Source organism: Magnolia sinica, chromosome 5 (genome assembly GCF_029962835.1).
Source record: "Magnolia sinica isolate HGM2019 chromosome 5, MsV1, whole genome shotgun sequence".
Taxonomy (NCBI): Eukaryota; Viridiplantae; Streptophyta; class Magnoliopsida; order Magnoliales; family Magnoliaceae; genus Magnolia; species Magnolia sinica.
The window spans coordinates 91,830,042-91,856,285 of NC_080577.1; the positions used below are offsets into that span (position 1 = coordinate 91,830,042).

The window sequence follows — 26,244 nt, forward strand, 5'->3', positions numbered from 1 at the left end:
TTCCAAATAATATAATTAAAGATTATCTGAACGGTTTTCCTAACTCGTTTCATGTGGTTTACGGCCTTAACATGTGGCCTCAATTGACATTGGACTTGGCTCACAGGCTTGAGATCTATACCTTGTGGTTTAACATTCTTCCAGACATTTTATGTAACTGATTCTTCTTTTTCAGTGGGAACTAAACCCATCTGCATTTGAGTTGGCTCCGAAAACTGAGACTGCATTAGGCATGTTTTAGGTCTCGTTTGGATGCAATTTCCATAAAAGGCGTTTCTCGTCGACCCATTTTGTCTTATCACCCCATGGTCACTTGAACCTTGACCTGGTGTTCAAACTCTTTTGAGTCTACACCAGGGTAAGTACCCAGGTTCCTTGTTATTATTGATATTTCTACCATATATAAAGCATATATAAAACGAGTTGCTTTGGACAGTCTCACCCATGCAATTAGTAGGAAAGTCGCAAGCTTTTAGGTTTAAGGGGACATCAGATGGAATTTTGAAAATGGAAAAGGGTGTTTGGATCATCCATATTTCTGTGCGCTTTTCAACTTATGTTTTAATTTACGACTGCTTTGTGTCACGACTCACCACTGGTTTTTGATGCTCCTTCCCTACCTCTGCTTTTCAACTTATGTTTAAGTTTATGACTGCTTTGTGTCACGACTCACCACTGGTTTTTGATGCTCCTTCCGTGCCTCTGCTGGTAGCCACCCTTCTCTCCCTCTCTCTCTCTCTCTCTGCTCACCTTGGATGTTGGCTGTTCATGACGTAGGATGTTTTATTTGGGTTGTCTATCATGTGGGGCCCACCTTGGATTTGGCCATCCATCATGTTGGACATTGGATTTGGGCCGTCCATCATGCAAGGCCCACCTTTAATGTGGGTCGTCGATCATGTAGGGCCCAACTTCGAAGTGGGTGGTCCATTATGTGGGGCCTGCCTTGGATGTGGGTCGGTCATCATAAAGGGCAACTTTTGATGTGGATGCCCGTTATATGGGCCTACCTTGATGTGGGTTGTCCATCATGTGGGTCCAACATCAATGTTATTGTTGATCATGTGGGGCGTACCTCTGATGTAGACCGTCCATCATGTGGGCCCCACCTTCAATGTGGGTTGTCCATCATATGGGGCTTGTCTTGGATGATTGTTCATCATAAGGGGGCAACCTTTAATGTGGATCGTCCATTATGTGGGGCTTACCTTCAATGTTCACTGCATCTTGTGGAGCCTACCTTCAATATCTACTATCCATTATGTGGAGTCTACCTTTGATGTGGACTGTCCATTGTCTGTTCATCAATGTATCAGGATTATACTAAAAGCTTTAGATTTGAGGATGATTGATTTAAATGGCTTATGCCTGTTTGGAACATGTGATTAAATGGTATGGATTTGTGTTATATGGAATTAACACAATTATTGTACAATGATTGCATGTCTATAAATACCATGCTATTTTAACCGTCCATTCCCAAGTTTGAGATCAAATTCTTCCTTTAGGAAAATATGTTATTAAATGAAACCTGCATTTGGTGGCCCATGTAATTATAATCATTGGACTAGATTTCACAATTGATCCAGTCACTTGTACACATATGTAAACTCAAATGTCATATGTAAAGGGTGCATATGGATGAACAACATGGACAAAACACGAGCATCAATGTGGTTTTACAGATGTAGTGAATTTCACAATATTTATTAGATGGACTGGATGATATGATACTTTGCTTAATTCAATTCTTCCCATCATTTCCAAACGTAGGATGAAATTTGAATGAGACCAAATGCAATACCATACCACCTAATCGCATGTTTCAAACAACCCCTTAAATGAAATCTTTTTATTTTTATAATGATGTAATGGTCCAAATTGAAATCATGACAGTTGGATAGCTTATTTAGGTTTAAGATTGATAATAGTTTAAGTGGATAATGATATGTAAGGTCGGGAAGTGATCTATCCAAAAGGATGACAATCCTAAGTGTAAGGTTGCGATGTAGTTTTAGCTCAATAAGATCCAGATCGAATCTACAAGGACTTATATTTGTGCGTTCTCTAGAATACTTTAGAATCATATGTAGAACTAAAATTAATTATGGAATTGGATTTTAAGAAGTAATGATTGAAACTAAGATAATTTTGAAGGAAAATCAATGAAGTAAAAGACTAGAGCGTTAAGGATCCACTTATATTCATTCTTAATGTCTAATTCACTTAATTCAATTAAATAACTCAATCGGAATTGAAGTCGTATCCTATCCGGCTAGATAATAAAATGGTTAATTTATTATTCATAAACCAAAATAGATTTGAACTTCAATCGATTCAATTCCCACATGAAATGTCAAAGTATTGATAGCATGGAATTCAAAGCATTTATTATGTCATTAGTCTATAATAGATTAATGAATTTTACAGATTAATCCCTTGTAAAATAGATAAGTAATCACTTTTAGTGTTTTTAAGCATTTAAAGTGCCCAAAGCCGACAATGTATCAAAGTAGAGTAAAATTAAAACTTTATTCAAACCAATATCAATGAATTGTTTAACATTTAAATCAAACTTGAAGCAAAGTAAACTAGAACATTAAAAACCACTATAAGTTTCACTTCTTAGCCCTGGCTAAGAAATTTAGCTAACCATAGACATAATTGAACTAAACTCAAATAAAATCATGAAAAAGAAATTTAGAACCGAAATTTTAGAGAGGAAGAACGGCTCTGTAAACACTTCACAATTCCTTGTTTTTTCTTCCAAACCCTAAATCCTACTTACAAAAGTTTAAAACATTCATTTAAATAGACTTGATTTACATTGACTTCGAATTGAATTTGAATTTGCGCACTTTTATTACACTTCGGTCTCACCAACAATAACTTTTAGTCACACCAAAGTTGCACTGATTCCAGTTGAATATTCATTTAGCTGTAGCCGAATTTCATCAAAATCTGTTAGAAGTCTCTGTCTCCTCTAGGTCGCACCGAACACTCCTTTGGTGGCACCGAACATCACTATTCACAGAGACTTATATTTGTGCGTTCTTTAGAATACTTTAAAACTAGAACTAGAGTTAAAACTAATTATAGAATTGAATTTTAAGAAGAAATGAATGAAACTAAGATAATTTTGAAGGAAAATTAATAGAGCAAAATACTAGAGTGCTAAGGATCCACTTATAGCAATTCTTAATGTCCAATTCACTTAATTCCATTGGATAACTTAACTGAAATCGAAGTCTTATCCTATTCATCTGGATAATAGAGTGGTTAATTCATCATCCACAAACCAAAATAAATTTGAACTTCAATTGATTCGGTTGCCACATAAAATACCAAATTATTAATTGTAGGGAATTTAAAGCATCTATCGTGTCCTAGGCTATGATAGATCAATGAATTTTACAAATCAATCCCTTGCAAAATAGACAAGTAATCACTCTTAGCCTTCTTAAGAATCTAAAGTGCCCAGAGTCAACAATGGATCAAAGTAAACTAATATTGAAACTTTATTCGAACCAATATCAACAAATTGTTTAACATTTATGCATCTCTTTACTACAAGAAACAGATATAGTTATATCTTTTCAATATAGTTATAAGATCATAAATACAAGAAATAAAGAATAAAAAAAAACAAACTAAGACCTATCTCCACTAAAAAAAGGGATCAATAGTTCTTACTCTTCTTTGATGTCAGCCTTCTGAAGCCACTGGACCAATGCCCAAGGTCTATTGAGGACTATTATACCCCTGAAATTGTTATGCAATTTCCAATTAAAAGAAAATCCTTATTTGCATGAGAGTTGAATGGAACAATTAGGCAGAATTAGCATTCATCATCAAACCAAATCATAACATTAACTAGGGAAAGAGATGAGTAACACGTCCTATGTGTAAATGTTCGGAAGCATGTAAAGACATGCAAACAACATAATCCACATAAAACATGATAGCAACATAAAACAAAGGAGATCCAAGCCAACCATTGGGTGGGTCTCATAGGCCGAATTTTTTGGCTAAGGCCGGCCAGTTCATCACAGGGACCAATCTGTAAACATTGTGCATCCTACACATGTGCACATTAACCACAAGATGGCCTTTATGGTTCAGACTTGAAGTGATGATGCATGGTGCCCACTTATGCTACCTTACCCAGTCTATTCAACTACCATTGTTCACAAACTGATGTGTTTAAAATCACTAGACTGAAAATCACTCAACAATATCATGTTTCCCTTCTTTCACAATGTAGGTGAAGTTCATGACCTAGGGATATAAAGGCATGTTCACTTACAAAGGAAATGGCCTTAGATATGATTGATTGGAAAATCAGGTTTTGTAAAGTCAGCCCCAAATAGTCAAGACAACTAACAGGGTTATAATGACAGTGGACATAAAGATCAGTTACCAAGTAAAGGGCCTTAGATATGATTGATTGGCAAAACAAGATTTGTAAAGCCGGCCCAAAATAGTTGGGACACATGCTTCATCTTAAAGAATGAATGTTTCTCTTTCTTATGCAGTTTTTGTTATACATCAGCTATCAATGGTAGCATGGATGGTAGCATATGATGTTCTTAAAGAAGAAGATGATCCTAAAATTGTGAGGCCAGATCAAAACCAATCGTAAAGCTGCAACGTAAGTCCTAAGAGTACTTTACTCTAAGCATCTGCATGTGAAACCTAAATATTAGAAGAAGTAATACTTATGGAACTAACTTTATGGGTTTTTTTTTTTTTTTTTAATGGAAAATTATGAAAAATAAGAATCCAAATTCAAATCACGACAACTAGGAGATTGGAATCAAATCTTAGTAGATAAACAAGTGAAGAGTTGAGTAAGATATGGTCAAATTCAGATAAATCACAACGAATACACTAAGGAATTAAAATCTAATTTGACTAGATCAATAATTTAAGACAAATCTTCAAAACAAGCAATTGTCTTAATTCCATATAAACCTATATCTACAACTAAGAATTAATACAATAAGATTAAACTCAATTATACAATCCTAACTCAAATCACCGCAAATTAGGTGTAGGAAACTAGAACAATCAGACAATGTGACCCACCACAAATTAGGAATCTGAAACAAACTAATGACTTAATCTGCTTTTTCATCATTCTTTTTTGCAATTACATTGGAGTTTCCAAGAGAGACTGAATCACAAATCTAATGTGCGTGTTCCTATTCCTATTCCATTCTTCTCAATTCCGGGTTCAATTGTGTGCTCCATGTTGTGTCAACCTGAAAAGATGGTTGATGAAGGGCAATAGTGGATTGACAGTGTAGCTATTGGAGTTAACTGTAGAATTGAGTATTAAATATACATCCTTTGAGTATTTGAAGTTCGAAAAGTCCCAATTCTTGATCTCCGACCATTTGCAACTTAGCCAACAGGTACTAACAACTATAGTGTGCCCTGTCTTAGCCAACAGGTACTAACAACTATAGTGTGCCCTGTCAACTAAAAATGAGTTGGATTGAGTTTGTTATGGCACCCAAGCATGTGCTTCTATTTCTTTCTTTCTTTCTTTATTTTGAGATGACAGAATTTTGTTGATGATAAAGAGCAAACATCAAAATAAGGGGAACAAACCCAAATACAAATGGGTGATCCATGGCCTGCTCTGGCCAACACATCAGCCATCTCATTTGCCCTACCAACATGCATAACTGAAATCTTTAGCTTTGAGAAAATGTCATGGATTTCAGAAAAGAAAATAAAAGATATCTTCACAATTCTAATGCCCACTTGAAGCACATTGAAGGAATCACTTTCCACCACCAAAGGCCCAAAGTAAGAACATTCTACGTGTAGTCTACAAACCATCAACAATGCTTCCAAAGCATCACCAAAAAACAGAGGCTAGAAAAGAACATTCAATTTTGGCATCTATCATCTACCTAGACTCCAATCTAGCATTGTGCTAGGTTGCCTCATTGAGGAACCATCAAAGTTTAATTTCCACCACCCAATCAATGGGCAAAACCACTTGACAAAATTGCATAACAAAAAGCAAGAAGCCCATTTCAAGCAAAATTAGAGAAATAAAATGAATATCACTTTCTTATGTTGCTTCCTATACATTGTGGTCCAGGTAAGCTTTGACAACTTCAACCGGTTGTGGAAGGACCTCTTGCATTTTGAATTTGCGAACAAGAAGACCTTTAACAAACAAGACAAGCATGTTCGGATTCATTAGAAAGTCAAGAACACAGAATATCCAAAACAAGGTATTCCATAACAGTAATGGCGGTCATAATGGCCACCACCATTACCCTTACAATACAGGCCATAGCGGCCACTATGGATTTTTTTGTTTTGTTTTGTTTTTGAAAGATTTGTTTTGATCCTGTTATGGGACCGTTATGGACCATTTTTTCTGTAACGGCTGTTTCGGCCGATAACCTGTAACAGTAACCAAGTCAGCATTCCATGATTTAAAAAATGGTCCAGAAGTAAAAGCAAAATCCAAACAATCAGATATTAGCCAAAAAATTCAGCCGACTCATGCAGATGTAGGCACGGATCATAGCTGTCCACAAAACCAGTCCTGGTTGAGGCATTTCATCGAACAATTGTCGCCCGCAATAAAAAATCCCCACGACAACATACAATCCTATAAGCGCACTTGAAACGAATTGACTAAATCCAAACACAAATTTCAGAAAGCATGCATGGATTTCTTGAACTTCTGTGACATCTGATCGGGCCGCCGCAAGAGCCTTGATCAAGTACATGAAAGTGTGACCATTGGGTCTGAGGCCGGTCTGGAGCATTTCTCTGTAGAATGAAAGTGGCGGCTCAGTGCAATTGGGACCATTGTCTGTGAATTTCTTGATCATGGTAGTCCATGTAAAGAGATTAGGATGGGGGATGAGGGCGAAGATCGAACGGGCGTAATTAAATTCTAGGTGGGCCGGGGAGGAGAGTAATCGACTGGCAGCAAATGGGTCTTTGATGATGCCAGCGATGATCATGTGGGCATGGACTTGATAGAGTTTGCGGACATCGAAGATGCCGTCGAGAAGATCAGGAAATGGGAGAGGGTAGAATTAGGGTTTTGGGAAGAGATGGATGGAAATCACGTAGAAGGGGGTAAAGCAGTTGCATGCATGGCTTCGGACGTAACATTTAGAAGGAGAGGTACTTTTGCTGCATGGTCATACTCATACTCATACGACTCGTTTCGGTAGTGACCCTTCCCTTACCAAGGTCGGTACCGGTCGGTGCTGTGGGCCCCACAATGATGTATTTATTTGCCGTCCATCCATTTTTATGGCTCATTTTAGGCTATTAGATGAAAAATAAGTTAGATTCAAATCTCAGGTGGACCACACACAGGATACAGTGGTGACTGAACAGCCACTGTGAGAAACTTTTTGGGGACACAAAAGTTTTGGATCAAGTTGATATTTTTGTTTTCCCTTCATTCAAGTCCATATGACCTAATCAACAAGTTGGATGGCAAATAAACGTTACAGTGGGCCATAGGAATTTTTAATCGCGGGCGTCCAATCACCACTTTTCCTGTGATGAGGTCCTCCTGAGATTATCCAAATCTTGGATTCATGCACTAAAATGAGCTGCAAAAATGGATGGACGGCATGGATAAAATACATACATCATGCTTAGGTCACCACCGAATCAGAGTCTGGTAAGATAATCCAGGCTCGCCGCCGGGTGGGCCCCACCGAGGATTGGTGGCTAGCCAAATATCACTTTGGTTGGATGTTATTGGTTTATGTAACAACCCGTGTACTGATTTTCATGCGTCGCTCCAATCCCCTGCAGGACCCATCCAGCTATGGTCAAACTATTAGAGCCGTCCGCATATTCAATGCTATGGTGGATGGACCAAGGGATCTGACCGTTGGTCTTTTCTTCTTTAATATGCATCGTTGGTTATAATTGTTTAGATCGTCTGGTCTTGTAATCAACAACGGGATTTTTTGGAGCATGTACCATGGACCATATATCCATCGATAGTGTCAAGTAAATGGATAGTCAAGATCATACAACAGCTGCATGCGGGTCCTATCATGCAAAACAATCTCCTTTAGCACCTAGGAGAAGTGGGCCTCTCTCTCTCTGTCAGTACAAGAAAACTGGTCTTTAGCGGCGGTCAAAACCGCCGCTTAAAAAACCGCCGGTAAATCCTTTACCCGCGGTCAGCTAACAGCCGGTAAAGCCTCAGTCAGTAAAGGCTTTACCGGCGGTCAGGACCTTTACTGACAATTGTGTTGGATGCTGCTAAATCGCCAGTTTTTGCTACACTACCAGAAAATCTGTCAAAAGCTACGGATAAAATCCGTAGCTATAGAAGATAGCTGACATTGCGACCGTAGCCATTGGTACCGACAATCTGTGGCAATAAAGAAAATCTTTCTTATCGAAAAGTTTTAAAAATAATAATAATAATAATGAAAGATGTCAGATATGCATGCTCATGTTGCACAAAAAAAAAAAAACCTGCACAACCTCGGCTGCTAAATTTTCTACCCAGGTGCCACTGTCACTTTGAATTGTGTTTTTGATTTGTGCTCCTGCTCCTGCCTCCTAGCTATTCATACTTGCTAACATTTTGAAGAAATAATGTGGGGTGGTAGTACAAAACCAAAACAAAATTCATGCAACGATTGATAAAACAATTCACGTTGTGTGATTGGATGATCCCATATATGCTGTCAGGTTCATTGATTTGTGTGACCACTGCAACTAGTAATTCAATATGGGGTGGTAGCTGGAAAAATTGAATGTAAGTTGGTGAGTCAGATCATGAACTTGAAAAAATCGATCAATACAATTTACCATTGTTAGTCATGAAAAATTTCCCCCGTACTTCAATCAGTCAAAAATTTGATCCCTATAATTTCCCTCACACATAAAGCATATAAAAGGTCAAGACCTGAAGTAATGTGGAAAAGGGGAAAAGCATAGTAGTTATTTCAATACTAACAGTTTCAATAGCAGTAAAAGGGATATGTTGGATTGCTTCCAAAAGCTAAAGCAGAACCAAACAGACCTGAATTAATCTGTTCAAGATAAATTTCGATATTGGAAATGGAAGAATCTCTATTGCAGTCCAATCCAATGGTGACAGATGTTCCTCTTGTAATCTTTTGCAGCCCACAAACTTCTTTGATCTCATGGTATAGACGGTCCTAGAACAACAATCGGAATTAGAAACATATAAAACTAAAATGGTAAATATGAAGAGATGATTGAATCTACTAAGAGAGCTACCTGATTCTTGGGGTTAGGCTCTAGCTGACCCTAAAATAAGGTTTTAAATATTAGTAACAGGCTTCAATCACTGATATGATACAGCCCCACATCTGCCTATATCACCCTACTGCCCCTTCAAATGGTGATATACTTTGCCACCCATCTTCATGCAGGTCCATAGCTAAAATTTTTGCATATTAATATTTGTCATATTACCTCATATTAAGTCAGCCCCATGTCTAGCTAAAGATCCACAAGAGAGAGAAGAATACTAGATTAGCTCAACCAATAGCTATTAAAAACACAAATGAATCTCTAAAAATATTAAGTCAGCCCCATGTCTGGCTAAAGATCCACAAGAGAGAGAAGAATACTAGATTAGCTCAACCAATAGCTATTAAAAACACAAATGAATCTCTAAAAATATTAAGTCAGCCCCATGTCTGGCTAAAGATCCACAAGAGAGAGAAGAATACTAGATTAGCTCAACCAATAGCTATTAAAAACACAAATGAATCTCTAAAAATATTAAGTCAGCCCCATGTCTGGCTAAAGATCCACATTTGTGTATTATTTTCAGATAGACATTCGCCTATCCATGGCTAAAGAGCCACATTTGTCCTTTATAATTATTCAAGCCAGATAAGCTCTAGTTGATTATCTGGAGGTATTATGTGCTTTGATTGGTTAGAGAGGACTCTAATTCAAGATTTTGCCCTTAGCATACAGATGTATTCTTCACTTGTTAACTCATCTTCAATTGTTGTTGTTGTTTGTTTGTTTGTTTGTTTGTTTATTTTTTTTAATGCTTTTTTCTTAAGACTATCTTCAACTGGATATTCAAAAGATTTTGGTAAACAGGAGAAACTTGGTTGAGTCAACTTTAGAAAATCACATTTGTTTTCTACTGAAATTGTACTTGGTTACAAATTTTCTATTCTTAACTTCTTAGAATTATATTTTCCAATTTCCACTTCACACTTTCTTTTGTCTAACCAATCCAGTTTAGACATGTTTCATTGGAAAGAGTTTGGTGACTGGTCTTCTTTCTAAGACATTGCCCCTGAAAAAAAGGCATATGAATGCACCAATTGGGAGTTCCTGATTTACCTGTTTGGGAACAGAATTTGATTTCACTATAAAAACAGTTGAATTTCTACAAAATGCATGGAATTTGATTTCACTATACAAACAGTTGAATTTCTACAAAATGCACGGAATCAAATGAATGATATAAATTAAAAGACTAAAGATCTCCTTTATCTTTTGATTACTATATTACAAAAATTAATAAGAAGGAAGAGAGGTAAAAGGCTAAAACGAAATATTCCTACATCAAAAGCAAACAAGAATGAAAAATGTTTACCTACTGGCCCAATCGAATTACATCACCAACATGCAACACAGTGTAAACCGTTTTCTTGACCTGTTCAATGAAAAAGATGTATCCATTGGAAAAACCACGACTTTATTATCAACAAAACTCATCAAAAACGAATCTCGCATTACTTTCTATATAAACACCCAAACCAATTGCCATAACCAGGTGCAATAGCAAATAAATCATCATAATCATCATCATTACAATGAAAATTTCCCATATTTTGCAGCGTTTTTCATATAGGAGCTAGTCAGTACCAGGGCATCACATTTCTGGACATGAAGCCCTTTGAAAAGGTTTATACACAAACATTATCCAAAAGCAAAGAGCTAGAACATGGTAAGCTGTGCTCATTTAACATAACATGGTAAGCTGTCGATAGCATGATACTCAAGTGGAACCCACGACTGAAAAGCATTTCAAGCAACCAGTAAGAATCTATATTTTGTAAAGAGATGATAGTTAAAAGAAGAACAAAATTCAGTCACCAACATCTGCTACAAAGAAATCTGCCATGTAGAATGCCTTCACTCCTGAAAAGCGCATGAAATGCAAATGTAATCAAGACCCATCTCTCATTTTCTGCAGGTAAGAGATTCAAATGAAAAAAGACTGAATTGGAATGCTTTTGATGTTGAAATCTGTAGTGATAAACTGATAATTAAGAGGATGCAAGTTTAGTAGTTCATCAAACTACCCAAAGTTGTAGTCTCCCACTGTACATTGAGTACATGTTCATCCAGTGGGCTCATGTACTGTAGATGATCACAGATAATTTATTTGCTGAAGATTATTAGACAATGGGCCACACAACTGATAGACATTAGTTTATGATTCAAAAGATAATAATTAAAGCCAGCCAACAAAAGTCAATTTCTTGTAGTGATGTGTATAACCCAATGGATGATAGATTGCAAAGGATTCATTCTTCTCTGATCAATGCTATCCAAATGAGATGCGACAGTTTCCTATAAGTGAAAAAGAAATTTATCAACTCCAAAAATAAAACAAACACACTCCACCTTGGAAAAGACAACCACCTGAAAAGGAAAGGTAACATGCACATGCCTCTTGTAGCAAGCCATTAGCAGCAATATTTTCCTTTTGTAGGATTATAATAGTGGGACCTAAAATAGTATTTGGCATGGCCCACTGACTTCACTGATGATCAGACGGATCAATTTCAAGTATCTTTAAATCATTCATTCCTTTTGTATAACCATGACCCATTTGATGATTGAACCAGGCCTATGGGTCCTTGAGCCAAGTTTAGGAGCCCAAGCCCTGACCAATGTATTGCCATCCCTAGCTTATGTCACTAGCTATTATGCACTACCAAATAAATACATTTTACCTTCCCAAGTCTATAATCTTCAATTTCTTCAATATCATCATCAGGAAAGCATTAAGATCAGGTTGGGTCCATTAGGTACCTTTTGGACAAAATCCAAATCAAACAAGAGGTAAAGCAATCAAAAGCAGAACATCCATATTGGAGACTGGAATACCTGAAAATGAAGCATGAGCACCTAAAATTAAGCAAACAGATTTAAATGTTAAAGCCAAAAACACCAAGCTCTTTGCCAAATGACCAAAACCACTAAATTGCATGAAGATATTGCCAAATGCAAAGGCAGTCTGAATCCAAGACAAATGAGTACAGTAGCTTAGTAAAATAGCTAACATTAAGAAAAGATATGTGATACGTTTGCAGTGTAAGAATATGCTTTAGGATTGAAACATTCTTTCAAAACATTCTACTTTCTAATTTTTGTAAAAGAACCAGATTTTTTTTTTTGTAATGTTTAAAGCCATGAAAACCGTGGTATATTTTGATCATGGTCTGGTTAGATGGAATTTCAGTGATTCAAATCCGACATCGAGGCATTTAATGCATACACATGGATTATAGAAAATTCAATAAGCAATACCAACTATATACAATAGCATGTTACTGTTAGTGACATTTATGGGGTGGAATCCTGATTAGACCTGAAATTATTAGAAGAGTCATAAATCTTAACCTACTGGGAACCGTCATGCACCATAATGCCTTACGGCAGAGCAGGTATGCAATTGGAAACATGTTCACCATAACTATTTGGGCTAAAAACATTCAAACAGGGGTGAGAATTCTGCTTTGAAGCCAATGATTATTTGGGCTAGGCCAGGGTTTTTATCTTCTTAATGGCCTAAGAAGCTCACCGGTCATGACTTATTTAAACTCTCCAAGCCTCTAGTACTTGCTAGTTGACTGAGTCAGGTCAAGCTCCTTAACTAGATAGACTGAGGCTGCAACATAATAGATCAAATAAGTAAAACACTAACAACAAGTACCATCAAGCATAAGCAAATAGGCAACAGAAATGAAACCAGAAATGCATTAGAGGCGCCACACAAAACTCCAAGACAATTTAGGTACAGCTACACTAGTCACAAAAATCTGAAAGCATACTGCTGTCAGAAAGTCCAGTTCCTGGAAGCAACAAGTAGACAATCAACAACTCCTTAAAACATAAAAAATAAAAAGAGAATTGCTTCCAAACAACAATTCAGAATAGGTTTTCTAAGAGGAAAAAAAATGTATGCATATATGTGTTTTTTTATTTTTTATTTTGCATGCATGTGAATGGACCTTTATGTATACATGGATGAGTTCAAGGTGCATCCCATAGTGTGGGTAAACCGATGACAATGTGCATTTCATTCAAGGTGCATCCCATAGTGTCGTCACATAAATTCTTCATCAAGTAGAAATCAATTCGAATGAGCATAGCTGTTCTAAAACACAACCCCAAACCAACAGGTTCTGACCCATTTAATGGAGGGCAAACCATTAGCGCATGGCCCACCTGTAGTGGAGGGGGAAATAGCTATTGAACATTTAACTGGATCCTCATTCCCATCAGAAAACCTCTAGTGTAATTTCACATGATTCATGAGATTTTTGTAAGATTGCGCAGCGACTTGATTCTTTTTGGTCATTCAATTACCAATCCATCTTAAAACGTTATTTTTGAGAAAGGCCTCCATTTTCAAGCCATGAACTCATTTCCTTGGCACAATACAAGGCTCTAGGATAGGTATAGAGAAGGGCATCATTGCCAACTTACCATTCGGCATCCTCAATAGTCATATTATTTGGTTTTTCAATAATCATCAAACCAGTGACTACCACAAAACGAACAAATTTTTCTTCTTGTATTACTTGCTCTTGAAATCTTGACCTTTGTTGCAAGAGAAGTTGCCAGTTCCCTGCTTTTAAATGAACATGGTCCTAGAAGTTAAAACATTAAAACATAAGGAGAAGAAAACAAAGTGGAATAAAATAATAACATGTTTCAGAAGCCTATAAATGTGTAGAAGGTTGAGTAATACCTTTCCTTGGGAACTATAATCTACCTCAGAAGAATCAGCCACTGGAATCACATGCTCATTAAGGAGAAGAAAACAAAGTTATAACACAGGCACTTTCAGCATTAGATAAACATTGTTATCTCTATTTCAGTTTCAGTAGAAACGCACACATTTTGCTGAACCATGGACCCCATTTATACAGAAATCCATCACTGTACAAATTTCAACTCGTGCATTGTACAAACAGTTTGGACCGCTGAACCCTCAACCCCATTTGTATAGAAAACCCATCACAGTACAGATTTCAGCCTGTGCATTGTATAATATCTTGTGCGAAATTACTTTCTGCCTATGTTAGACATACTCAATTCAATGAAGTCTGTCAAGCAGATGAAGAGCTCCACAACATGATGCATTTTATGTACCTAACTAACAAGCAACAAGTAAACAACCCCATCAAAATAGGAATGTTGTTTTACAATATGGAATTTTTATCCAAACTATCTGAATGAAAATTAGCAGAAGTTTCGAAACTGAAATTGACAAATCAGATAATCTTATACATGGAGAATCATCAACAAAAAAATAGCTGGTGGGAAGATGATGGGCCAGCTCACAGTAATTTCAACAAACACAATCAATGCAGGAATTTATCAAGAATCCGATTTCAGCCATTTTTCATATTGACTTTTCATTAATATTACAAGTGATCAATCAAACAAAGGGGAAGTCTAGGCTAAAAGGATTTGATGGCCAATTAAGGCATCTATGGTAGGAGATTTACTTACATCTGCACCTGCATTGAATATATTCGAGTAATGTAAAAGATTCTCAAACCATCAGATCCATCAGATCTCAAACCCACAAGACAAATAGGACAACTGACTATTCTTAAATGCAAATGAAGGGCCCAAGATCCATAAATTAAATCCTTAAACCAGACAACATGCCACCACATTGACAACAACAAAAAATTCCAGCAATGCTTTCAAAGCAATGAAGTACTAAAACTGAGCAAAAAAAAATCATGAATCAAGTCAAAATGAAATCGAATGGAAAAATAAAGCAATCATATGTGATGCATTGAAATTGCAAATGGCTTAGCATTTATGGCAAAATTGCACATCCATAGTCATAAGCATTTTTAATAGGCTCACTTTTCCACCGAGCAATAGGAGTTATTCAGTACACTTGCTGAATATAATGATCGAAACAAGTGCAATCCAATCGATCAAATTGCTCTGAGGAATTTCATCGAACACCCCATGTGCACACCCAATCACTTGGCCTGCACAAACGGGGCCCATGAGATTATACAACAACATGCTCTGCAGCGGCCAGCTTTCTGTCCTGGCATAGGAATCTGATTCCTGATTAGATCCATCAATTCCTTAAGGGAAAGGGAAAAAAATCAATTTCAAATACCTGTATATGCAACTGGAAACTATCTGACAATATACCTGGGAACAAACGCATGCTAAACCCAAAAAGGGTTTCAACAATGCAAATCCCAAAAATGGGATTTGACAATGCAAAACCCTAATCAGGTATTCTAAATTGCAGAAAGCAACAGCAAGAAGGGAAAAGGTTTACATCATACTTGAGAATCGAAGATTCACGAGCAGAGGAAGGTCGAACTGCAGCAGAGGAACGAGGAGAGAGAGAGAGAGAGAGAGAGAGAGAGAGAGAGAGAGAGAGAGAGAGAGAGAGAGATGACTAGGATTTTGAGAGGGAGAGGGAGAGTGAGACGGAGAGCGAGCGGAGAGGGAGAGGGAGATGGAGAGGCAGAGAGAGGGAGGTAGAGGGCGCGCGAGAGGGAGAGGGAGGAAGAGCGAGCGGAGAGGGAGAGCTTGAGGGACTTGAGAGCGAGAATCGGCACGCGGCTGGAGATGAAAGGGCGGAAATGAAAGTAGGGTTTTTGTTCTTTTTTTCTTCTTACAGGACCCTTTACCCGCAGATGTTACAACCGGCTGCCAGCAAACGGTAGCCCCATCAGTCGGCTAAGCTACACTTTCTTGTAGTGTCTCTCTCTCTCTCTCTCTCTCGCTCTCTCTCTCTCATATATTCGCAACGCTGCTAGTTTAACGTCCTAGTTTTATCATGGATTCCTCTTGAAAGTTGTATTTACATCTGTCATTCAATCGTGAATAAGTAATAGATTATATTATTTATTTGAAAAAATATATAATATTTGAAAAAATAAAAAATTAAATAATAAAATAAAGTAAGAAAAAATAATATATTTGTTTGATTCAATGTGTTATTGAGTCATTCGGCTTGAAATCAAATATGCTCTCCTTGAACCGCGTCTGGATGGGGATTTTCTCCTCATTGCTGGGTTCGATGAAATCGAACTAGCTTCGATATTATCGAGTATTTTCAGGATTTTTCACCCCTGGTCGCTGGACAGTTTTGGTCCATTTTCGATATCATCGAAGGACATTAGATGAAATCGAATGTTGTCATCGAAGGTTTATGCAAATTCGTTTGTGGAAACAGATTCTGTGATTTTTATTTCCTATTCCGATTCTACCTCTTTCTAAATCTATATAAAGGGGTGAATGCGAGATTGGGGTGGATTCCAGGGTATTTAAAGGTTCCCTAAAGGTACTCTAAAAGGGTTTAGGGCTATCAAAGGTGTGTGTGTGTGTGTACGAGAGAGAGAGAGAGAGAGAGAGAGAGAGAGAGAGAGAGAGAGAGAGAGAGGGAGAGAGAGAGAGAGAGAGAGAGAGAGAGAGAGAGAGAGAGAGAGAGAGCTTGTGGAAGGGAGATTCTGCTCGTAGATCAGGTGATCTACTTCGCAGTCCACGTCTCAGCGCTTCTACATCCTCGTAATCGGTGAGATCTCTCCGTTTTTCTTTTGTTCTCTTATTGTTTATCCACTCCTGCGTGAGTGAAGAAGGTTTGATCCAAGCGGTGTATGCTTGTAATCGGTTGTAACGTTCTGCTTTATAGTGGATTGTTGATATGGACGAAGTCCCGTGGTTTTTTACCTCTTTGAGGGTTTTCCACGTAAAATTTTCTGGTGTCGTGTGGTTTATGCTTTGATTTATGTTATTGCTTTATTATCCCATAATTCTGGCATTTGGGAGGCTAGATCCTAAGGTTTTGTGCAACGGCCCCCAACAAAGTGGTATCAAAGCTAAGTTCATTGAACAAAGTGAGATCGGTTCTGAATTATAGAAGGTGGCTCATCAAGGATGATCAGCCTCAATAGTTCTAACTGGACCATATGGAAGGCTAAGATGGAGGACTTGCTTTATTACAAGGACTTGTATTCTCTAATTAAAGGTATATCAGCAAAATCTAAGGATATGTCTGATGATGATTGAAAGAAGTTGGACCGGAAGGCGATGAAGTTTATTAGACAATGGGTGGATGATTTTGTGTTCCATCATGTGTCTACGGAGACCTCAGCCGCTAGCCTATGGCTGAAATTGCAAGGGTTGTATGAGAGGAAGACAGCCGGTAATAAAATCTTCCTGATAAGACGACATGTGAATCTCAAGTTCAAAGATAGTGGTTCTGTGGCTAAGCACATGAATGAGGTCTGCAATATAGTGAACCAACTCTCCGCTATGAAGATGGTCTTGGATGATGAATTATAGGCTTTACTATTGCTTAGTTCATTGCCTGATAGTTGGGAGACATTGGTGGTGTCTTTTCAGAGGTCTACTCAGCAAGAGGCCCTTGTGACACAGGAATGGGGGAGAGGAAAGAACAGGAAGGGCGGGAAGGCCCGAGATAAATCAAGAGGCAACTCGAGTACTAGGAAGGATGTTGCATGCTGGAATTGTGGCAAGAAGGGCCACTATAAGCATGAATGTCGTAAGAATAAGAACGATAAGAAAAGAAAAGGAAAGGAGAAAGAAGATGAATCGGATTCCACTGCGGTCGCTTTAGATGACGACGTTGTAGTTATTTTTTCAGCGAATCATGATATTTGTCTCACGGCTACGAGTCAGGACACTGACTAGGTGATTGACTTGGGAGCCTCTTTTCATGCGACTCCACGCAGGGACTTCTTCACAAGCTACAAGTCAGGTGGCTATGGGACTGTGAAGATGGGAAATTCTGGCGTATCGAAGATCGTAGGGATCAGTGATATTTGTGTGAAGACCGATGTGGGGCTACACATTAGTTCTCAGGGATGTGAGGCATATCCTAGACCTTCGCTTCTACTTGATGTCGACGGGAAGGTTGGATGATGATAGCTATGAAAGCCGTTTTGCTGGTGGGTGGTGGAAGCTCATCAAGGGTTCGTTGATCGCAGCCAGAGGAAAGAAGTGTTGAACCCATTACAAGGCAAGTGTCAATGTGTACAAGGGTGGGTTGAATGCAGCGGAAGATTCAGCTATTGACATGTGGCACAAGCGTTTAGGCCACATGAGTGAAAAATGGCTTCAGCTATTAGCAAGGAAGCGACCCTTTCAGACGTGACAGATATACCTCTCAAAACCTGTATTGATTGTTTATTAGGGAAACAATATAGAGTTTCATTTGTTAAATCTGTTTCTCATGTTAATAAAGTGCATGCATTATATTTGATTTATTCTAATGTTTGTGGTCCTATGAGGATAAAAACCTTGGGTGGGGCATTGTATTTTGTCACTTTTATAGATGATGCATCTAGAAGGGTTTGGGTTTATGCTTTGAAATCCAAGGACGAGGTCTTGCTGTGTTTAAATTGTTTCATGCTTTGGTCGAGAGAGAGACAGGTAGATCATTGAAGTGCATCCGCATTGACAATGGTGGTGAATACATTAGCAACTTTCATTAATATTGCAAGTCCCTGGGTATACGGCATGAACAGACAGTTTCGAAGACCTCCCAACATAACGGTGTAGTTGAGCGAATGAATTGCACCATTGTTAAAAGAATCAGATGCAAGTTATCTCATGCGAAGTTGCCCAAGATGTTCTGGGGAGAAGCAATACACATAATAGTGTATCTGATAAATAGGTCTCTATCAGCCCCGTTGAATGGAGAAGTGCCTGAGAAGGTGTGGACTGGACAACATTCTTCGTATAATCATCTCAGGGTATTTGGATGTAGGGCATCCGTTCAAGTACTAAAGGACGAGAGGTCCAAGCTCGATATGAAGATCAAGCAGTGTGTGTTTTTGGGGTACGGTGATGAAAAGTTCGGTTACAGATTGTGGAATTCGACCGAGAAGAAGCTCGTCAGGAGCAGAGATGTGGTTTTCTTTGAAGATCAGTGTATAGAAGACATTGGTAAGCCAGAGAAGAACCAGCCTAATCCAGGTGAGCTAGAGGACATGGATCCGATTATTCCTCTCGTGGTGCCTGATGACGGGGGAGTTTAGCAAGGTGCAGAGGACGAGGGAGTTCATTCAGAAGATGGACCAGGGGAGCAGCCCCCACTTGATCCACCTGTTGAGCCACAGGTGAGGAGGTCATCTAGGAACAGACAGCCATCCAAGAGATACTCGCCGCATGAGTACATTATGCTTATTGATGGGGGAGAGCCAGAAGATCATTCTAAGGCCCTAGCCAACGGGCATAAGGGGGAGTGGTTGAAAGCTATGCAAGTGAAGATGGAATCTTTGCATAAGAACCACACCTATGATATGGTGAAATTTTCTAAGGGCAAGAAAGTTTTAAGCAACAAGTGGGTGTTCAGAAAGAAGGTTGAGCAGAAGAATTCACAGACGAGTTTCAAGGCCAGACTTGTGGTGAAGGGTTCGGTCAGAAGAAAGGTATAGACTTCGTGGAGATATTCTCACTAGTGGTGAAGATGACGTCGATACGGGTGTTGCTTGGGTTGGCGGCTAGCATGGATCTGGAGATAGAGCAGTTAGATATTAAAACTACCTTTCTCCATGGTGAGCTGGAAGAAGAGATCTATATGCACCAACCAGAGGGGTTCGAAGTCAAGGGCAAAGAGCATATGATGTGTAGGCTAAGGAAGAACTTATATGGGCTGAAACAAGCTCCACGGCAATGGTACAAGAAGTTTGACTCGTTTATGTTACAGCATGGGTATGACAGAACGAAGTCGGACCACTGTGTGTTCACGCGCAGGTTCTCAGATGGTGATTTCTTAGTTCTGCTATTATATGTTGATGACATGCTCATCATAGGAAAAGACATCAGGAAGATTGATAGGCTGAAATAGGAGTTGGGCAAGTTGTTCACGATGAAAGACTTGGGCTCAGCTAAGCAGAACCTAAGAATGGAGATAACCCATGACAGAAGCAGCAGGAAGCTTTGACTGTCACAAGAATGGTATATTGAGAAAGTTATATAGCGGTTCAATATGAATGCAGCGAAGCCAGTCGGTACTCTACTAGATGGTCACTTCAGATTGAGTGACAAGCAGTGTCCCAAGACGAAGGCAGAGGTGGATGAGATGAGGAAGATACCTTACGCATCAGCGGTAGGAAGTTTGATGTATGCTATAGTGTGTACGCGTCCAGACATAGCATATGCAGTTGGTGTTGTTAGCCGGTATCTTGCCAATCTTAACAAAGAGCATTGGGCAGCGGTGAAATGGATACTGTGGTATCTAAGAGGCTCATCCAGGTTGAGCCTATGCTATGGTGATGGAAAACCTGTGTTAGAGGGCTATATAGATGCAGATATAGTAGGTGACATAGACTCCAGGAAGTCTACGTCGGGGTTCATGTTCACATTTGCAGGGGGAGCGGTCTCTTGGCAGAGCAAGCTACAGACGGTCGTAATATTATTAACGACAGAGGCCGAGTACATTGCTGTCACAGAGGCATGTAAAGAGATGTTTTGGATGAAGAGGTTCATACAGGAACTTAGCCTGAACCAGGAGCAGCATGTGGTCTATTGCAATAGCCAAAGTACTATATACTTTAGCAAGAATCCAAGTTAGCACTCCAAGTCGAAGCATATAGAGATTCGTATTACTAGATCAGGGATACTTTGGAACAGAAGGTGTTACAGCTTGAGAAGGTCCACACAGACGATAACGGGTCAGACATAATGACCAAGGCATTGTTCAATAGCAAGTTTGAGGTTTGTACAAAACCTGGCTGGCTTGAAGAAGGCGAATTCCTCTTGAGTCGAAAAAGGGAAAGATTTGATGAGAATTTTCTCCTCATTACTGGGTTCGATGAAATCGAACTAGCTTCGATGTCATCGAGTATTTTCAGGATTTTTCACCTCTGGTCGCTGGACAGTTTTGGTCCGTTTTCAATATCATCGAAGGACCTTAGATGAAATTGAAGGTTGTCATCGAAGGCCTTCGATGACATCGAAGTTTACGCAGATTCGTTTGCAGAAATGCAGATTCTGCGATTTTTGTTTCCTATTCCAATTCTACCTCTTTCTAAATCTATATAAATGGATGTATGCGGGATTGGGGTGGATTCCAGGGTATTCTATGGTTCCCTAAAGGTACTCTAAAAGGGTTTAGGGGTATCAAAGGTGAGAGAGAGAGAGAGAGAGAGAGAGAGAGAGAGAGAGAGAGAGAAAGCTCATGGAAGGGAGATTTTGCTCGTATAGGTGATCTACTTCGCAGTCCACGTCTCAGCACTTTTACGTCCTCGTGATCGGTGAGATCTCTCCATTTTTCTTTTGTTCTCTTATTATTTATCTACTCCTGCATGAGTGAAGAAGGTTTGATCCTAGCGGTGTGTGCTTGTGATTGGTTGTAACGTTCTACTTTATAATGGATTGTTGATCTGGACGAGGTCCCGTGGTTTTTTTTACCTCTTTAAGGGTTTTCCATGTAAAATTCCTTGGTGTCATGTGGTTTTTGCTTTGATTTATGTCATTGCTTTATTATCCCATAATTCTGGCATTTAGGAGGCTAGATCCTAAGGTTTTGTGCAACGGCCCTCAACACATCCCAAGTGCAATAAGATTTTTGGATAGTTGGCATCCGAGATACAACAATTATGACTCGATCCCAATGGTGCACTCATCATACATGGGCTCGAATCATTGTGCAGAACTTAAACCCGAAGTGAGCTGACTTAACAGTAAACTCAATTAGCAAAATATCAAACTAAAGACTTATTTTTAAAAATCAGAGAGAAATTTTTAGTTTTTGATGTTTTTATTTTTTTATTTTTTTATTTTTATTTTTTTTGGAAAAAAGGAGTACGTGTATATATAAACTACGAATAAGTACTTAAATCATCGTTTTAAATGGGTTAGGTCCATTGGGTTTGAACCCAACTGGTGTGATCACCTGAACAGACGGGTCCCTTGTTTGAAATTCGCACAAAACCGACAAGTGCGAGTATACTCACGGAGTGCGGAACAAAAATCATTGGCGCGATTGTACTCTCAGTCCACACATTAACCTAGACCCGGCTCGGCTCGTCGCACGCGCAAGTCACATGGCCATGACATTGCTTGGCTCAGCACACGTGTTGTAAAAGAGATGGTCTATTCCTCCTTGGTGGTTCAAGCCTTATACAAGCCATATCTCTTATATATATGTAACGCCTCGTACTTTAAGTACTCGGGGGTTACCATGAAGCGTCGACATAGTATAAATATAGATCTATCCTATCTAATTCATGCTAGCCTAACTCTAAACCATTTGGGAGTGAACTCGTCCATAGATCAAGCTATCCGATTATTTAATTATAAATTGAAAGCTATATTCTCGATGACGAGAGCTTTAGGATACCTAGAACCGGTGAGAAACACTTTTGGGACAATGTCGTAGTTGAATCTCAGGATTCGATCCTTAAAATTTACAATCGATCATGGGATTCGAGATTAGTCAAGACCTCACATCATACAGTGATGGGTTTGATAATTAAAATCAGCTATTAGCTTCAACTGGAGACCTTAAAGGATACCTGAATCGTTGTGGATCTGTCCTGAAATGACTTTGTCGTCAGATTCACAATTGTTTGTTCAATTGAGATGTAGGAACAACTAACTATAGAAATAATCATCAAATTTACTCTAAAATAGATTACTGACGTCGAGCACCGTTGATGATAAGATTTAACTGCAACTTGGCCATTAGATCAACGAGAATTCATAATTAAATACCCAGATCTAAAAATATGGCCCATAACCCCCAATCTACCAATCCATCATTTAATCATCACCATTGGATCATTTAATCATTGAAATTACCATTGATTTCCACATGAGCAGCCCCTAGGACCTTTTAGATATGAATGAACTAACATTAAAGTGGGACCCGCCACACGATTAAAGTTATACGCATATATAAAATAAAAATGAGATAATTTATAATAGAGTAATTAAAATAAATATTATTATTTAAATAGTAACATATTATGATGATTTTGAACATGCAAATGATCTCATAGGACCTTTTGACCGTTGATGGTCAGATTGGAATTAATCCGAGCATTAAATTGACGTAATCAACACTTAAAAATTGTAAATCAATTGGGATGACCTACCTAAACTTTGAATGTCCCTCATCTTCAATCTCTTGTCCTAACGAGGCCTTGCAAAAGAACTGATGGACTGGATTCATCAAAGACATTACAATGGGCCTCACATTTAGGGTGTGTGTGCATAGTCCATGCACAGCCGCAGAGAACCAAGCCAAACCCATGGTCAAACCGAGTTTGACCCAATATTTTTGAAGAAGGAAATTCCCTTTTTTCCTTTCAGTTTCCTGCCCATAACCGTTTAAAACGGACTACTTCCGTTTGGTTAAGATGGGGCCCACCTCTACTGCCCTGCTGGATAATCTGAACCGTCCACCGTGTTTAAAGATTGGGTCCCACCAAAACCCATCCCATTCTGCATTTGGGAACATGTGTGCATGCACATGATTCACGGTGCAAATGGGACCTGAGCGGGGGAAAATTTTTGATAACGGAAATCGTCTCCATGCGTTGCGCTGCCAAGCTGGCAATCCATGGCTGGCAAATCTCGATTCTAGCCGTCCATGGCACGCCCCAAACCCAGAGATCGGACTCACAAGAACCCCAATCACCGAATCCGGTGCCGACAGCCTCCGTAGTACCCTATTCTATACTCCCAACGCCTATACGCCAAATTTTGATCCTAGGATCCTACAAGGAGGATTTTTCAGTGTACATTTATCTCGTAATAAGCATAACCACAAGTATACCAAAATCATAAAGGCAACATCATCATCACATATTCACTAATATAAACAGTTGAATACAGTGCTGAAAGGGAAATACATATGTCAAAAATCAAAGCTCCATAAGTCCGCTGCACGTTCCAAGCTCAATGCTGCTATAACCTAACGCCACTTGCACGCATCTATCGTGCATAAGCTTATAGAAAGCTTAGTGGGTAGAGAAAGTGTGTGCACAAGGTAAGTGCCAAGCAAGCAATATCAGAGTAATCAGAAATATTGATAATCCCATAAGTCATATAATATCAGAGTTAGTGGAAACGTACTGGTAAATCCATGAATGCTATCAGCTATATTAAGGCTATGCGATGCAAAAACGTAAGCAACCAATATCATATACTGAGGATGCAAAGAAATATGCAAATCTTGATGATTCCACAAATACCATCAGCCGTATCTAGGCCATATAAATGCAGAAACATGCAACCCTAAATGTTAAATGCAGCGGATGCAATGCAATATGCGGTGCGAATGAAATGGCTAAGCTGGAGTGAAGTCAGGATGATAGTACGTAGTATCGTAGGCTATGGGGTCCATCACAAGGGAATTCTATCCAAACCAGTCCCATTCTTAAATTTGGATAGTCAGACTCAATGTGGTAAACTCCTGATCTCAGGTTAGTCGCACGCCCCAACCAAAATCCTGGCCATTGCGAAGGTACACGTAACAAATAGTTGCACACCACCAGCCCGAGTGGATAGTGAATGAATAAATGAGTATGCAACTCCTTCTCAATAAGTCCAAATATCAGTATGGTTCCTCTCTGGGGTCATCACCGAGGTCTAGTATACTCAACGCCACCTGCCGCCTCATCAAGCGCACAACTGGGTAAGTGGAAGAGACCTCATTATCCGCCTTGCCAGTAGTCTGCTAATACCTACCCGGCTCGTCGATAACGGACCCATTCCTCGAGCTGGTCAAACTCAGCCTAGCTATGCCTACTCCCTCGGGCGGGTAAGGCCACACCCCCTCCCAACCGACCATGACACAGTGGGAGACGCGACCTCCTGGTATTCGGCACTCAGGCGCTCATGTATATCCACTCGGTTTCGACGTTGGGGCATCCTCTAGTACTAAGAGGGTTTAGAAATTTTCACTCAAGGCCATCTATGACAGCTCGATGCTAAAACAGATTTTCGGTGTCCCATCTGGCCATCCATGATATGCTCGTGGAGGCTACGGCCCTGATGTCGCTAGGGCGTACAGTAATCACAACGCACAATACAAGATGTATGAGTCATATAATCCAGTCATGCATCAATCCTGCACATACAGTGCACTCATGTGAGATAACCTCCGCCTATCAGGGAGTCTCATAACAACCTGCCTAATGACATATGCAATGGTCAACCACATCTCATAACAAACATATAGATGATGCGTATGGGCATGTATCATGATGCTATGCTGTCACATACTCATAATCGGTATCAATAACCGGCATCGACAATCGTCATCAACAATTGGCCTCGACAATGTGGACATTTAACCAACATTGCCCCGAAGGAGTGACCCACATAGGGTCAAACATATAGTGGACTCATGGCCTCATAAAGGGCCTGATATACAACACCATAGGCGTCACTCAAGAACTTAATATACATCATGATAGGCCTTTCACATGGGCCTAGCATACATCACAATGGGCTCCATCACCTAGCCCTCAAATACATCACAATGGGCCTCATTACATAGGCCTCATATACATTACATTGGGCCTTAAACACGGGCTAAATACAGATCACAATGGGCCTCAAATACAGGCTGCATATACACCACATAGGTCGAATACACATCACAATGGGCCTCAACTACGGGTCGCATATACATCACATAGGTCTCGACAATCGGCCTTGGCAATCGAAATCGGCCTCAACAATCAGAATTGATACTCGGAATCGGTATCGATACTCAGCCTCGACAATCGAAATCGGCTTATACAATCGGCCTCGACAAATTAGAATTGGCTTCAATACTTGGCCTCGACAATCGAAATTGGCCATACAATCAGCCTCGACAATCGAAATCGGCCTATACAATTGACCTCAACAAATCAGAATCGGCCTATACAATAAGCCTCGACAAATCATAATCGGCCTCGATACTCGGCCTCGACAATCGGAATTGGCTTATACAATCGGCCTTAATAA

General features: G+C 39.3%; 1 long non-coding RNA gene across 1 annotated transcript; it reads right to left on the reverse strand.

Annotated features, from left to right (window-relative positions):
- Positions 1-10,994: 10,994 nt before the first annotated feature.
- On the reverse strand, positions 10,995-12,227 carry LOC131247388 (uncharacterized). Its single transcript, XR_009171693.1, has 3 exons — positions 11,985-12,227; positions 11,328-11,598; positions 10,995-11,212 (listed from the first exon to the last, which is right to left on the reverse strand). It is a non-coding gene; the product is annotated as an uncharacterized LOC131247388 (long non-coding RNA).
- Positions 12,228-26,244: the final 14,017 nt, after the last annotated feature.